The sequence below is a fragment of the Myzus persicae genome, unplaced genomic scaffold (genome assembly GCF_001856785.1).
Source record: "Myzus persicae strain clone G006 unplaced genomic scaffold, MPER_G0061.0, whole genome shotgun sequence".
Lineage (NCBI taxonomy): Eukaryota > Metazoa > Arthropoda > Insecta > Hemiptera > Aphididae > Myzus > Myzus persicae.
Window position 1 is genome coordinate 132,343 of NW_019101845.1, and position 17,496 is coordinate 149,838.

Below are 17,496 nucleotides of genomic sequence, written 5' to 3' on the forward strand. Positions count from 1 at the left end.
AATTATTTTTATGCAATTTAAGAAGTCTCCTGTGATGATGCATGTGGTGATAATCTTTTTTTTAAAGTGTTGGTACATAATACATCAATCGAAATTTGAATGACCGGTTTCTACTTCTTAAGTTTTATAACTTTAAGAACTATCGATAACATGTGTCACATTATTATATTATTCATGAAAAGAAAAATTAATAACAACAACACTTTTAAAACTTTGTTGAATATAGAAAATAGTAATTAGTATAATATTATATAACCTATAAAATATCAAAGGTACTAATAATTATTTTCTATATTCAACGAAGGTGTAAAAGTGTAGTTGTTGTTATTAATTTTTCTTTTCGTGAATAATATAATAAATTGTCAACAACGTTCTTAAAGCAAAAATATGTTATAAATAGAAATATAATTCATACATCAATCATTTTCTCAATGATATGCTATTTTGTTTTTAAATTTAAAATAGTAATACAATAAATAGATAATGACATTATGCATTAAAATTAGTTTGAAGCTATACTTTAAAATCTTATAAGGATAAGAAAAAATTCATACCTATGTATGTATGTTGTGTATTCAAAAGATATATTACTGAATTTAATTTTATGAAAGTAAAAGTTTTTTTTTTACCCTCAGCTACGTCATAATGGGTCGTTGGGTTTGTGACTCGTGGAGGGTTACTGTTCGAACTTGTATTTATGTGTGGGAGTAAGGATATTCGTCTCAAAGAACCCAGGCGGTCCCCATCCATGATCCTGCGATACCAGATGATACTCGACTGCAGCACACATCAGTGACTGCAGCCAAACGCCGCTCCACACCAGGAACTACAATGAATATTATTATTCGTATAGGTACAGATCATTGATGAAATATTGAAAACTTCCAGGTACACTTTAATTATTCCACAGGTACCATGCATTAAAGATCTAAATCAAAGATCCCTTTATTGATTAACGATTAGGTTTATTATTTGTGTATAATATATGATCAAAGTACCTGATTTATAAAAAAAATAATGTATTGTTAGCCCTTAAAAACTATCAAAACAGTTAATCGCATAATTTACTAGGCAAGTATTTAAAGATGACGAAGGTACCTTCGTATAGGGTAAATTGTCTATTTAATATGAGTGCATTACAATTGAACTACCAAATATTAAACAATAAAACATGTTCTTTATTGGTTTTTAATTTAATATTTTTTTTTCGAATTTTTCGTAAAATGTGGGATGATAATTTAAGATACGAACGTACGATACGCTTAAATTTACGGATAATTCATGCACCATTAGGTCCTATTAATATAAACTAAATAAAAAAAAAATCTAAAATTTAAAATCTGCCTTATTACTTATTAGTAATAATTATTGGTTTTTAAGTATTAATGTAATTTATAATTAGTAACAAAACGTATTGGTATAAACTTTGTTATTTATTGGTATATTTTATATTTATTAAGGAATCTATAGCCATTGCATCTCACAACAATATTTTTGTTAAACTACCTAATAGAGTAATAGGTATTTAAAAAAGTGATTCCCAAATCCCAACCTTCTATAGGCAGGTTAGGACCATACAATTGTAAATTCAACTACTTGTGGCCCTCAAAAAAATAATAATAATTACGAACATAACTGCCATATTATTAACACTTAAATACTAAATTAAAGAATAAAATAATAAAAATATGTACAAAAAAAATTACCAATTGTTAATAACATTATTCATAACGATTTTTTTTATCGTTGATTTTTGTTAACTGGGTATTCAATTACCTATTTTGTGAAAAATTTTTTTTTTAAATATTCATTAAAAATCTTGCTGAAATAATATGTAAATATGCATTTGCAGGCCACTATGAATACCTCCAAGGCCCTAATTTGGGTCATATGAGGTCGAGAACTTCTGACATAGAGCCTAAAATATTATATAACATTATAATCATGTATTTTTTTGTTTATTTAGTTTGTACATTTATATGTATTTGAGCCTTGAGGCCCACACTGTTTATATGAATATGTAAATTAATCCACCAACTACAAAAGGTTGAACGACCCAGGTATACGCCCAAGTGTAAAACCCTAAAAATTCAACATATTTTTAATGCAAAATGACTAGAAAAACAAACCATTTTCATTATCATATAGGACATTTGGGACCTCAAACTGCCTAAATCAATAGACGGAATAAAAATGTATTTAAAACAACCTATTATCTATAAGTATGGATTTTAAGTATGATAATAAAAATTAACTATAGTTAACTATAATATTTAAAGGTCAATATCAAGTTAGTAACTTATGCAGTGGCAGTCAGATGATTTTGTCGAAGGAGGTTATGACTGATTTTTTAACATGCACTATTTGATTATTAAAAGTATATGTATGGTTATTAGATCAAAAACATTGAAAAAAGGTCATGGGGAATATATACCCCTCACCCCTTCCCCTCTTCAACCACCACTAAACACTTGTGGTAACTGAAGCAAGAAATTCAAATTCTTTTTATACAATATATTATATTATATATTTTTAAAATACAATTGAATAACCAAACGCTATCTGTAAGATAATTACTCAACTATTATATGAGTGAAGTTAGCTGCCTATAGAATGCATTTTCAGGCACTATTATTCAACCGCGCTTTTACGTATTTAATATTATACATGGGTAATAAGTTAGTCATTTGTTTATTACTTGTTTGAATTAACATAATGTAACTATTAGAACATTTAACTGGTTATTATATAATATAATATAACAACATAAGCTATTGATGTTAAAATTTATTATTTAAACACTTTAATTTTCAAGTAATTTTTCGTTTGCATTACATATTTATTATTATTAGAATATAGGTGGTAATAATTATTATTAAAATTTATTTTATTATTAGAATCCGAGCTGAGAGACATATATTTTTACAATGATGTTTGTTTTTATTTTTCTGTCTGTCGTCACTTTTTGAAGCAGTATAAATTAATGTAGTAAGTACTTTGGTCCATAAAAAAAATTCCATACTTTTCAAAGAAACCTGGAAAATTTATACTAAACTAGTTTTTGCCGTAACTCAAGTATGAATAACTGTAGGGACTTAAAATGTTCACTGAATATTCATATGAGTATTTTACTAGATATGAAAAATATTTAAAAATATATTTTGACTCTTTTGTGCTATTATAGGTGTTTTCAATTGTTGAATTTTTACTATTTTCGGTGTGTATTTGATACAATTTTGTTTAGTGGTCAAAAGGCCTGCCAACAGTGTTTCTCTTAAGTTTTTATTGCAAATAAAAATTTGAAACTTTTTTTTCTGATTATTTGGTTATTTATTGTAGTTACGTGGTGAAATTTTCAAAATATTTATATTAATTTTAAGGTATTTACTATTTTAATTATTTCATGAACCGAATACCAATCAAAGTATGACACCTTCTACACCTTTATAATACCTATTTTGTTACTGTAGTTAATAACAGGTAGTAATAATGTTGTATGAAGTTTAAATATAATGTATGCGATTTTTTTTTAGGCAGAAATTAGTTCAACCAACCGTTTTATTAAAAAATAAAGAAGTTACTGATAATAATTTAAACATAATATAATAGTCAATAGTAATAACTAAAAACTATTAACAAGTATCATTAGAAAAATAATATGTTGACTAATATAATGAATAATGATATGATTGATAAGTGATGACACACAGTCTCCGCGGCTCAGAATCGTTTTCATTGTATAGGTACTTGTGCTCAGTGATCAGGATGCTACTGTTTTTTTTGTAGTGCGTTAATGTTACACCTAATCCCCGGGTACCACACGATTGCGTACGATGTATCTTTTTGAGAACACGATTGCGTACGTTAATACGATTGCGTACGTTAAACTATTAACTTTAATATTTACCCCAAAAGTCAAACGATTGCGTATGATTTACTGTGCAACGTTGTCAAATTTATGTTTTTAATGTGATCAGTAAAATTTAAATATTGGAAAAATGACTTAAGTTATGGTACCACTTGGACCGATCTTGGACAATTTCAAATTCATCATATTAGAATTTATTTTTAGGGCCACGCGCTCTATGTTTCTTAATAATAGTCGATCAATAAGTTGATTAATAAGTCAATCCTGAAAGGTGAAGTATATTTTTAGTAGATCGTGACCAAAAAAAGTTTGGCCAGCCCTGTTCTATAAGTTCAAAGCAAATGGCAACAGTGAAGTTCAAAGTTGCAGATAAAAATCGTACGCAATCGTGTTTTACCGTAATCCCCCCCCCCTAAGTAGCTCATTATCACTATCGCTATTTTTTTTTAATATAGTCACTGCTTCTAACACTATTGTTTAAAAGTAGCACGGTACATTTTTTTAAAATGTTCCAATTGAAAATAGGTAGTTGTAAATTGGTAGTGCTGATTTAACATTTGGTCACTGGACGAGAATTAACTACCAGAGTAAGGTTAATTAACTACACATCATTATTATAATATAAATAAGTATAATAGTTATATTTTAGGTTGAAGGTAGGGACCAAATATTGATAATTTGCTCCACATAAACTGAAAATGTCTATAGTGCGCTAAAGTATTTCGTTACTTTAGACGCTACGTTAATCACTACAAATGAAGTAGAGTGCTACTGTAGCGTCTCTACAAGTTGTACCCATTGAATTCATACTTAGTACATCTATTAAAGTGATTTTCTCAGCGACGATAGAGGGTACACTGGTAAGTTAATTCGTGAATATGCGATTTCGACGTACAAAACTATCGTGTTAGTTATGTCTTATGCGGTATTTATAATATTGGAATGATATAATATAATTTCGTAGAATTATTAATTAGATACTTATTAGTTATTTTTTTGTAGCCTGTAAATACATATGAATGATGACTCCACAATCGATAATAATTGCAAATAAATAATGTTAATCAAGTGGAAAAATGACTTGATTTGAAAATAATATAATATAATATATTTTTTTTGGTTTTTTTTAAAGTATTTGTGTAAATATTACACAGTCAATCAACATTTACAGGAGAAAAATATTATTTTTGTTATTAATAAATATATTTTTCCTACATTATAAGTCTTAATAGGCCAGACAAATATTGAATTGTCAAGTTTTAAATAAACAAAACTATGTATAGTATTTTGTATAAAACTTACGTGACGTCGCTTCGTATTTACACGAATAACATCGCTTCATATATTTTAAGAATACAAATATTTTACCAACTACGAGTACCTAAAATACAAGCTAAAAAGTTTTAAAAAGACAATTAAAAAATATGTAGACACATAGTATCTTTTAAGAGTAAAGTAAATTCTACGTCTTACGATAATTAATTTCAAAAATTAACTTTTGAAATTATTTTAATTAAAGAAGTTTGAGTTAGAGATATAATTTAACTTAACATACCGTTTACTGATTACTAGGTATAATCAGATAAAATACTACCATACTTTTTATTTTATTTTAACTGTGTAATTTTGACCATCAAAAAGCAAAGTTAAATTATTTATATTACTCCTTAAAACTTCTTCAATTAAAATAATTTGCTTAAAAATAAATGTTCGTAAGATATTGAATGGCTATAATTAGTGCCCGATGACTAGGCCACTATGAACTTTGATGAGAAATAATGATAATTAGGTCATTTGGCGTCCTAAGTCTATTATGTCTGCCAAAGTAGTAACACTTTCCGGGTTTCTTCCCACGTGAAACGGTTTAAAACTACAATCATTGATAAAAAATAAAACATAACGTAATAAATTCGTAAGTGCCTTAAACAACAACTTAGTCTTAGATATTATACTAAAAATATATGCATAATGCTTATACAGTTACGCCTAGTAAATATGTTAAAGGAATTCAAATAAATATTATTACATTCACAAACACTAAGAACTAATATTGCAAGCAAAAATGCTCTAAGAGGTGGATAGTCCATGTAAACAATATTTTTGTCTTATATATATTATTAGTAGATACCGGTACCAAATAAAATGTAGTATAACTTCATATGAGAACTATATTTTTTCTAATTAATATATTTATTACCTACCCAAGGTAAGCATGATTTTTCAGTAGCTTATACAGGCATCTAATAAGCATTTTTATTTTACCTTAGTTGTTGACAAAATTATTATTTGAATTTGAACAGAACAAGAGGAGCCATTGTTTTACAATATGTGCGTTTGTTATTCAAGGTCAATAATTAATTTTAGATACTGAATGTCTATCTCCAAAAGATCTCAAAAATATTTTTAGAAATGTTTACCGTAAGCTTTTTGATGTTTTTTTTTTAAATTTTACGATTATATATTTTCAGATTTCTTTTAATAGAATTTATAGTTCCGATTACTAAATATTTTACATTTGAAGGTCACTCATCTTCATAAGCTGTAACTGTATTTTTTAACATTTTTAAATCTTGATTACCCATTTTACGAGCAACTAACAATTTAGAAAAAATGTCCTACAAACATTGGTTACTGAAAAAATTATTCATAGTATTCAACTGTTCTCAGCTCAAAATTATTTTTCGAATGTATAACAATATTAAACAACAATATTATGTAAAAGGTGTCTACTGGCAAGTGGCAACTATGTGACTATAGTCACCATAATATATATATACATTATATTTTTGAACACAGAAAATATAACAACCTTGACGAAGAGAATTTCAGAATTCTGAGGGTTAACCCTCCTCTATTATTTCATAATCCTGAACATGCCTCTGAAGACTAAATCGTGATGTGCAGAAGTAAAGAGTATAGGCACAAATGGGCAATGACTATTTACAGTATTTAGTATTTAAGTATAGATATTAAAGAACCGAATAACTACTTTTTAAATATATTGTGGTATAAACTATAAACTCATAAGTGTCACATAACCACTTTTTAACTATTATACAATAATATACTTTACGTGTAAGTAGGTACTTATAGTTTTTATAAATAATGTATTAATAATATCAAGTTCAGCTATCATAGTTTATACTAGCAGCTTTTATAATAAAAAAAAAAATATATCAAGTACCTACATAGCAACTTCAAGATTCAAGAATACAAGATATAAGTAATATTACCTACTAAACACTCATCAATCAAATATAATATCGTTAAAACATAATATTATAATATATAAATTGTATAAACACGTGGCATAATAATATGTGTCTATGTTATATTAAAGTGATATAAGTATTTCAATAGTATGACATTTTATTTTTTTAAATCTAAATATTGTATAATTAGTATAATTGTATAGAAGTATACGACACTAATAATATATTAAAAACTGTTAAAGATTATATATTGTGAGTATAAAATATAATATCTAAACTGAAAATTATTGAATTAAATTTATTGATACATACCAAGTACCTCCAATATATGAATAAAAAAAACATTTCAAAGTTTTAAACGTCGTAATAATATCATATGGTTAAATAGTTTATAATATATTTTGGGATAACTAATAACTATATGTTTTCATTGTCATACAGTTATACAGGATATATCATATATTCTAATGGAATTCATGTTTTGACGTCGTACCGAAATGTGTAATTATAACATAGCAAATTTTAAGTTAAGTAGAATCCATTTTATTCTGCATTTTTAAAGTTTACAATGCCCACAATTCGTTTCAAAGTTAAAATATAAAAGCCACAACAGACCATCGACATTCTTACCTCAAATTCGATAGGTAATAGATTAATTCACTCTAATATTATAAATAATGGATTCTTCTTAATGTTTAATTTGATATTAAGGTATGACGTGTTATAGTTAGGCAGAAAAAATATATTATTCGTTTACGACGTCTTATTATTATATTAAGACCAAAATATAATAATGAGATATGTTTTCAAAAAAACTTTTTCCCTGATTGCATTCTAAGCAAATAATATATTTTTTTTAACAGTCAACTCGTTTTGTAACACGTTGCGCAGGTTGCGCTTTATGCAGTTATATTGTGTTGCGAAACGAGTAAAGCGAATCTACCTAATTGTTCTATTACTTTATAGGTAGTCTTATTGTAATCGCAAAACGAGTAATTAATTATTTTAACGGCATTGACGTCTTACAAACTAGGCATAGTATCCATATAACGATAAAAACATAGGTTTTTTTAGTGGTCTATCAAACGAACTAGGTCATGTTACCACCCACGTTTTCGACCATTTAAAAATAAAGAATATTTAATATTGACCAATATAACGGCCAGAATGTTTATAGGTACCTATGCGGTACGTACGATTGCCAATTTAGTTAACCTAAAAGAACGAAATTCGCGTATTTTGACGAGTTATTTATTTTTTTGGGGAATACTTTACGGTCAGACTTAAGAAAATTATTTTTTATTTCATTATTACTGCATGTGCCGAGCTTATAAAAATAGAACAATCGTCAGAAAAAAAACTCATTAAAACCCCCTTTCCGGCTTGCTGACTTGACGTTTTTACGCGATACAATTCCTATAATAATTAAACAGTGCCACCATCATGCTCGTCACAGGAAATAAGCAGCTCCACCTTTGTGCTCGTACAGGTTACGGCACCGGCTGCAGCCAGTGTCCAAGCAACGAATAATAATAAAAATAAAATCCATATAGTCAGCTAGACAATTCATGTTGGTTGCATTATCGAAAGGCCCAAAGTAAATAACTGTATAATATATTTTATAAAAATATATACAAAATATAAATGTGCTCTAAGCCCATTCATTATGAATAGGTACACTAAAAATTAATCATTCATCAACAGAGTCATTATTCGTGAATACATATAAAAATATATTTCAATATATATCTAGTGACTTTTATAGTTGTATTGCATGACAATTATTGACAGTGAACTGACCAATGGCCCCGATGTATTCTTAACATGCATTGTATTTTAAATATTTTAAATGGCTTATACTATAACTTTAAAATTTGTATTTATATTCTGAATAGTATTTTTGTGTTATACTTTGGATCTGTGTACACAAACATTTTTGTACTGTATAATAATATATTATATACCTAGTAGTAAGCAATTATAAACACACAGTACATCGTTCTTAATAGAAAAATGTCTACATATTTATATTAGCTCGCTTTCAGTGGGTTTCAGTTTCGAAGGGTAGGTACTAGCAGGGTTAAAAAGCACATGCATCCATAGAGTGTACGCATAAAGCATCTCGCCGCACTAGGGTGGCTGGAGATGAGTCATTCTCAAACGTACTTCACCCTCGTTGAGGAATGGTACGCATACTACAAGCACTGCCGCACTGGAGATTTTTTTCTCTTTTAAAATTACTCCCTAGGATTTGAAAACAAAACTTTTCACGTGTGTCGTGTATGTTGCATAAAATTATGTTTTGAATCACAGCTGCTTATATTAAACGAATCATCAGATATTTTGAAAATGTGTGTTACTAAGTATATTATTCAAACTTTATAGTTTAATTCATATATAAATGAACTAATATTTTTTAAATAATATTATCCAGTATCCCATAGTATTTAATTGATACGATTAAATAGGTTGTAGGCTATCTATACAATCTACATATTATACGAATCGTCGATCTGAGACAGCTTTAAATCATACACTTTTGATTAATTATGTATTTTTTTCTTAGATTTTCCAGTTGAACACTGCGATCTATTATGTACAAATTAGTAATGCAACGTACAAACGCGAATGTCCTCAGAATAAAAAAAAACTTTCTGATAGTGACCGCAAACGTCAAGTGTCAGACTGTGATTTGTCAGCTGCCTGAAACTATATCAAAAACTCGGCCATTGCCAAATATATTTACATATACCTATAAAAAAAAATGCAACTATAAATAGTAGCTTTGATCATTTTGTGGTGTATCATAAATGATTTTTTTTCGTTTAAAATCTATTTATTATTATTTAATCGTCATTGATGAGTTGAATTTGAAACAAATAGCATATGAAAAACAATTTTAAGCTTAGATGATGTGTCATCCTATATTTTATGCTTTATTTAGCAATATTTATTTAAAAAATAAGGTAGATTGGATTAATTTAAAAAAAATGTCGTACATTATTTTAAACTATATATTATTAATATTATTATCATAATATACCTATATAATATTATAATTAACTTAAGACATTCCATATCACATGCATCCAATTGGTGTGAATAGGTTCGTGGTATAAATATACCTTAAAATAAGTCCAAATATTTTGAAAATTGTATTGTGCATAAGTTTAGAAAATAATAATACCTATTTTTTAAACTACAACATGATAACTAAAATCAACTGAGAAAAATTGTTATTTTTAAAAGTAATTAAAATCAAACTTGAATTGTTTGAATTCTTAACTGCAAAATAGTTTTTTAGGTTTTCGTGATTTCAACGAGTCTTGTCAAAAGTTCAACTTCAGTCGCTTATAAATAAAATTGTGACATTGTATTATGGATACTTTTTAATTGCTGTAAGAATAACTTCTGACTTAAAAGGAACGTTGTTTAAATTTTTGATTTTTACCAACAAACAAAAATTGTGTAATGTAGAAAATATAAAGGTCGAAGATTTTAAATTTCTATAAATAGCACAAAAAGGGCTAAAATATTTTGAAAAAGTTATCATGTCTAGAAAGTGCCAATACAAATATTTGTTAAAAATTATTCTATCAATTATATACATTCATATAAATTACAGCAAAAAACACAAAAGCGATTTTGTCAAAATCTGGTTTTGCGTAGATAATTATTTCTATGTTACAATATTTATTTAGTGTAAATTTTACTAATTTGATTATGCACATATCTTTGTTAATTATTTGTCAAACTGTTTTTAGTGTTATTTTTTAAATTAAATATTCGGGTTGTCAATATTTTAAATATGAAACATGAACATTTCTTCAACTGTCAAAAAAATATAATATTGCCTGTATCATATATGTAATATTATTGTACAACATGACTATATATAGGTATATGAGGTATTACATGATAATCATAACATAAAATATAATTATTTATTTATTAAATCATTTATAAAACGTTACATCGACTTTATGCATAATTTATTTTTATATGGCCTTAGAATTATTTGAACATTTTTGTAAATTTAATATTGTGTTTAAATGTTCCTAAATAAGTTTATAGTACTGCAGGTACCTACTAAAAACTTTTATATCGTTCAATATTTGTTACTTATTTAAAAGTGCTTTCCATAACAGTAGTTGAGTAAAAATATTAAATACTTTATATTCTTATTTTTATATATTTTATATTCCAGTTCACTGTTAAAATATGTTAAAATGTTACAGTTAAGATAGGGAATCCAATTCACTCCACGCCTAAGCTAATATTTACATTATACATACTTAAAAAAGAAAAAACGATTTATCTATTTCATAACGTATTTACATTGGTTTGAATACGCACTGAATACAATTCCTAAATAATTACAAGTATGCCACTAAGACTTGGCAAAGCACCAATTAATATAAATTAACATTTAAAATTTAAAAACTTTTAAAAGTATTTTTATATGTAAGAAAAAAAATCGATATAGAAATTGAAAATAATGGCGTTTGACACATTATATAGTTTGGTTAAAAAAAATATCAAGTAAAAAGACACATTAGACAAGCATAATATCGTATTATACAACATACATTTATTCCATTACGGCATCACCCATTATAATATACCTAAATAATACGATATTATATTCTTTATCATACCCTAGACAGTAGACAGTAAGCTTGAATGGCGATCGACTTTGTGAGGGTTGAACGAATGCTTAGGCCTTTAAGGAATCCAAACTCCCTAACACATTCCCAATAACAAATTGTACACCATAGGGGAAACCGAACAATACCTAATATATTATATGACTATGACTATAAAACAACGGTCGACTATTACAACTATTAAAGTCATTCATTACTAGGAAACAGCTGCTGCCTGCTGCCAATTGATTGATTATGAGAACATTTTGGATTATAATACAAATTTGAAAAAAAAAAAACGATGAACGACACAAAAGATGTTTGTAAAAATATAATATAATATAATATAATGTATTATATAGGTAATATTATAGCTATGTATAATCAAATGACTTTGAATTTATTTATGCATGACGTATAAATGTATAATTATTTTACGATAAATAATAATACTTAAGTACAAAGTAGGAAAACTAAAACAATTTAAATACAATTGCAGTGTTATAATATAGATTCATTATAAAGTACAGAACTCGATACCTTTTTCCATCCAAGCGACGTAATAAATTATAATTTGATTTTGATTTTTATAGTCATCAGCGATTTTAATAATTAAAGTATAAAACTCAATAAAAATAAAATATCTACTGTGAATTAGCATACAATAACAAAATTATAACGGATTTTTTAAGTTGATCAATTAATTATTTTTTATCATTGGTGTCCATTATATTTCTGATATAAATATTCTTTCGTAATTGGAGGGACGAATTTAAAAGTCCAGGCAAGAAGCTGAAGTTTTGAGGTATTCCTTTGAGCTCTGCGAATAATACGTGCTGTGGTATATTTCGTTCCACGGCGTGCTTTATTACAGAACTGTCCCAAGTTCACAATTTGAGACGTTATTTGAGGAATTCGATTTTTAAAATGAAATATAGAGGTTTAGGGTGAGTGCGGTGAACAGTCAATTGCTTGACCTAGTTTAATATTCACATACAATTAAATATTTTGAATATTATTAACGATTATCTGTTAAAATGAGATCAAAAAACGTTTTTCTTGTGTAGTCTTTTGAATTTTGTATAAGTTTGTACTACATTTTTGTCTTTTTGATTAGACTTGACTGAGAACCAACATATATACATGAATCCACGATCAAACCAACACTTGCCGCGGCACGTAATGTACTACTTTTGGGTAATTGCATCCTGTCCGATAAACAAGAGAGGGTGACCGCATTTCACATTTCACATTCACTGCTTACAAATACTTCTATGGGCGATGTGTAAAAAAATCATTGACTATTCAGAGAGGGACTTTTGTTATCCCCCCTTCACACTCCTTCCATTTTTCACTTTCAATCTGTCGCTCGGTCACGTGGTGTTAAAGGACATGGCACATTGGTATCGCTCTAATAAACCAACAACAATTTAATATTGGACAATATTAACTTCCTAAAAAGTCACTTGGATTTAATCACTCGCGGGAGTTGATGGGAGAAATTTCCTAAAAATTGTTTGTACAAATAATATAACTATATAACCTGCAGGTATCAACATTAAAAGTGTTACGTAGCGGTATCGATTTAACTACTGTGCAGTCAATTAAAGGTTGACTCTAATTAATACAAACAATGTCGTTTTATATGTATTGTATTCAAGGACAACTGCAGGGTCTCGAAATCACATTTATATTTTTAAAATATCTTCTTTTTTTGTGGCACTTCATAGTTTATATCAGGGCTTAAAACCGTTTCTGAAATTATGGGTAATCGGCTCCGGTAGGAGCCGAACATTTTTTGGTAGCCGTTTACCAGTTTTCTTGTTCTAAGAAGTGTTGTTAACCAGTTACAGGTTACCTTACTCCAGAATAATGTAGTGGCTACCGGTTACCGATTTTTAACGGTTTATGAAATGTGTAAATAACCGCTTACCGATTTTAAGTTTTAACCAGTTTAAATACCGTTTTTCACAAAATATTTTTTGTTATCACTTATCAATTACGAATTATTTATAATGTGCTTATAATACGGACTAAGATATATCTATATATAGTATATTTGTATATACTCTTAACTAGTCTTAAGAGGATGTCGGCGCACCATTTGTTTTCTCTATCTGGCCCACGCGCGCAACATAGACAAAATGCATTTACGAATTACGAATTACTGTATTACGAGAAACGGTAAAATAGAGGAATACCAGTAATATGAAATAATCACTAATCAGCACAGCTATAAATATATTGTTTTTAGTATACATCATAAATTCATAAACATATTAGTATTACCCGTATGACGTAGGTATTGGCGCATGGCGTGTACCCGGTATACGTATATTTTGACTTTGTGATTGTGTATAATATATAATTATATCATACACTTATAAGTTCAATATAACAGGCAAATATTTTTCTACAAATAAAATATAAACTGAAATAACAATAAATAATTGGTAATTGGAACAAAAAAAATCTTTTCTGCATTATAATGGTAACCGGGTATCGCTAAATGAACGATTTTCAAAAATGTTGATAATTGATTTTTGGTATACGACTTTATAAACTTTTGGTAATCGATTACCGATATCCGCTTTCCATACTGCAAATAAAACCGGTAAACGGTTTTAAGCCCTGGTTTATATTTATTAATTATTTACGCTACACATATGACATAACACAGATTCGAATGTAATTTTTTATTCTAAGGGCATAATCTATTTGAAAAATAGCAATCGTTTAGAGTACATTTAAAATGTTTTATAACCAAAGGGTGGCTTGTTGCCATAATAATATAATATACAAGCCTTGGCATAAAATACGAATTTAACAAATGTAAATAGTAAATACACAGTAAAACGCCTCATATTTGTCTAATTTAAGTTTTAGTCAATATTTTCAAGATGGCCAAATTTATTTATTATTCTGAACATTTAAATATACTTGCATACTAATATAGTAGTGTATAATAATGTTTGTTTACTCTATATATTATACTTATATCTAATAGATATTATCTATATGTATTAAATTATAAATGTATTAATATGTGATTTATAATTTAGATTGCTCATTAGTCATTAGTCATTACAAATTATCAAATCGATGTAGGTGTACGAGAAATTTTTACGTATGATGATGTCGAAGTTATGATGTCGAACATGAAGAAAACCACAAACTATTCAAACGAATTAAGAATATTCGTCGATTTTTGAAAGTGCCTACTATTTTTCAATACAATTTAAATTGACAAATTGTTTAAAGAAAAAATATCACAAACGAAATGTAAATAAATGATCCAACTGTGCGTATAAAAAACAAGTCACAAAAATAAAATAGATATAGAAATATTTTCAACTTTAAGAGCTGCGACGCTCAATCAAACTTTCTTGCGTGGTTTGTGCTCATTATGTCGACTGCTTCAACATGACGATCATAAATTGAATGTAATTATTTAAACAGACGATATTACCAGAAATGAAAAATTATATACACTTTCCTAATAAAAACTTATTGTGTAGTAAACTGTACGTCACGCGTTTTGTAAGTAAAAAATGATAATATAATGTTCCCATTTCTCGTTCTTTCGATTTGGTATAGGTACACTATGACAATGCAGTAATAAATAATAATTATATTATGAAAAGTTAATATCCATACACCATACAGTATATATGCCGTCTCAAGACTCAAAGTAAATGATTCAGATGAAAAAAGTATAGATAAATGTAGTTGTCAACGCAGCCAGTGCGATATTAATCAAATAACGGATGAAAGAAAAAACCGCGACCGCCAAAATTGACGAAATCTCATTTTTATTCGTTTTAAAATCAACGCGAACTATCGTAAAAAAAACCAAATCTGAAACTTATGCGTACGATAGCAATAGTAATATTTATATAATATATTGACACGGCCATAATCTTAATGCAAAGTATATAAAAATATTGGTGGTAGCGGGGTATACAGTCTACAGATGTAAATTGGTTTATATAATATACATATATTATACAAGTTTCAGACAACCGGGGATGAGCATAGAGGTTTGTGTGGGAGGGAGGGGCGCAGCTCCGTGTGATTGAATATTGCAAATCTCAGCTACCTCAGTGTGATATATTTCATAGTCGTCATTAGTTCTAACATCTGTATAATATAATATTATGTACCACCTATTATATTATGTATTATATATTATTATTCATTATTTTACACACATATAGTTTAAAAAAACAAATACATCCTTGCAAAACCAATGCGTTTGGAATCTAAAAAAGACCTAACGGCTATAATATAATATAAACAGGAAATATTGACAAATTATAACCATATCCTTCATCCTTTCGTAAAAAACTGTAATTTGCGTGATTTGCAGGAGTTCCATAAAATTGCACTATTATTTAGTCAATTTGTATTCCACAAAAAAATAATAACATCATACATATAGCTATAACATTTTTAGTTTCATGGGCATAATATTATTGAATCATGTTTTTATTTTTTAGAATTTGGTATTTATTTAATAATCGGCGTGGAGTTCTCACCCGGAAAGAAGTTGAAGGACTATGCGAAAAACTCTACTGGGAATGCAAAATATTTTCATTATAATTGTAGGATGTGATGGTCTTAAGGGCCCAATGAACTCAAAGAAGAAGAACAAGAAGATTATTACAGTTGGCACGTTTTAATGTAACTCTCACCAATGAAATAGTATTATTAATTTGATAATATTTTGGTAACGCGCGAGTGTGGAAAGCGGGTGGGTACGATAATATTATAGTTTTATAATATACTGTGAAGTTTACCCGCTGGCCCGATGCGAAGCAGAGACGACAGCTTATTAAATAATATTGAAATATTAAATAATAATATATTGTTGTAGTAAGTGGAAGAACGTGAACGCCAGCACTCCGCAGCCGTGTGTTCCTTATCGAGCGACTTCAATACGGCCGGGACACACGTGACGGGGAAAATAAAATAAAATGGTCCGGTACCGCGGTCGGTGTTACGAATAATTATGATGGCAACAATTAATCGAAATAATTAATTAATAAAATCAATTGTATAGAAGTAATATCGACGATATCACGTAAATCGTAAAAACGGCTTGACGAACACGTTGGGTACCCGACGGGCATAGCGCACTGTCGCTGTACACGCACCACGCGCGCGCGTTACTGGCGCGACGTATTCAAAACGCTCCGTACCGCTGCCTACTACTGCTACTTCTGCGGGGGAGGCGCCGCGCGCGCGAGAAATGGAGGGGCCGGTATGAACGGGCAAAGGTCAATAGTGTTGTGATCGTGTCGCGCGAGCCGCGTGCAGACACGTGGGACGCAAAAGCGCAGGCGCGCGCACTGCACTAAATAGTTTCCAGGCCCCGTCTATGATAGTATTAATATTTGGGCTCGGCGCACGTGCGATTCGCGGTCGCAACCTGTGCACGGTATATGGTATCTAATGAGGAATGATAATAATAACAGTAATATTGCAAACGTTGTTACTGTCGTTTTCATATATCTCGTGCGCACACTCACTCGGCACGACATACGCGTCAACCGAACCGGCACTGACTGAGACAGTGAGCCGTGAGCCGCGATTACTACCGATCACCGGTCGCTGCTGCAGTCGTCGGCGTCATCGTAATGCTGTCGGCCGTCGTGTCACGCGGGCGGGAGGCTATATTGAAAGTATTATGCACGCGCCAAACACCCCTCGTCGGTCGTTGCAGTCGTATGCATCACGTCCCGCCGCGACGGTGTTCCGCGGCAGCACT

The 17,496-nt window shown here is 29.0% G+C and overlaps 1 protein-coding gene across 1 annotated transcript in view; it reads right to left on the bottom strand.

Moving 5' to 3' along the window:
- The window catches only part of LOC111030574 (protein rhomboid-like), an 86,904-nt gene extending 69,626 nt beyond the window's left edge, over positions 1 to 17,278 (bottom strand). Inside the window, exon 1 of the mRNA XM_022310127.1 lies at positions 16,526 to 17,278. The gene's annotated coding sequence lies outside the window, so the exon portion shown is untranslated. The remainder of the gene's footprint in view (positions 1 to 16,525) is intronic.
- Positions 17,279 to 17,496: the final 218 nt, after the last annotated feature.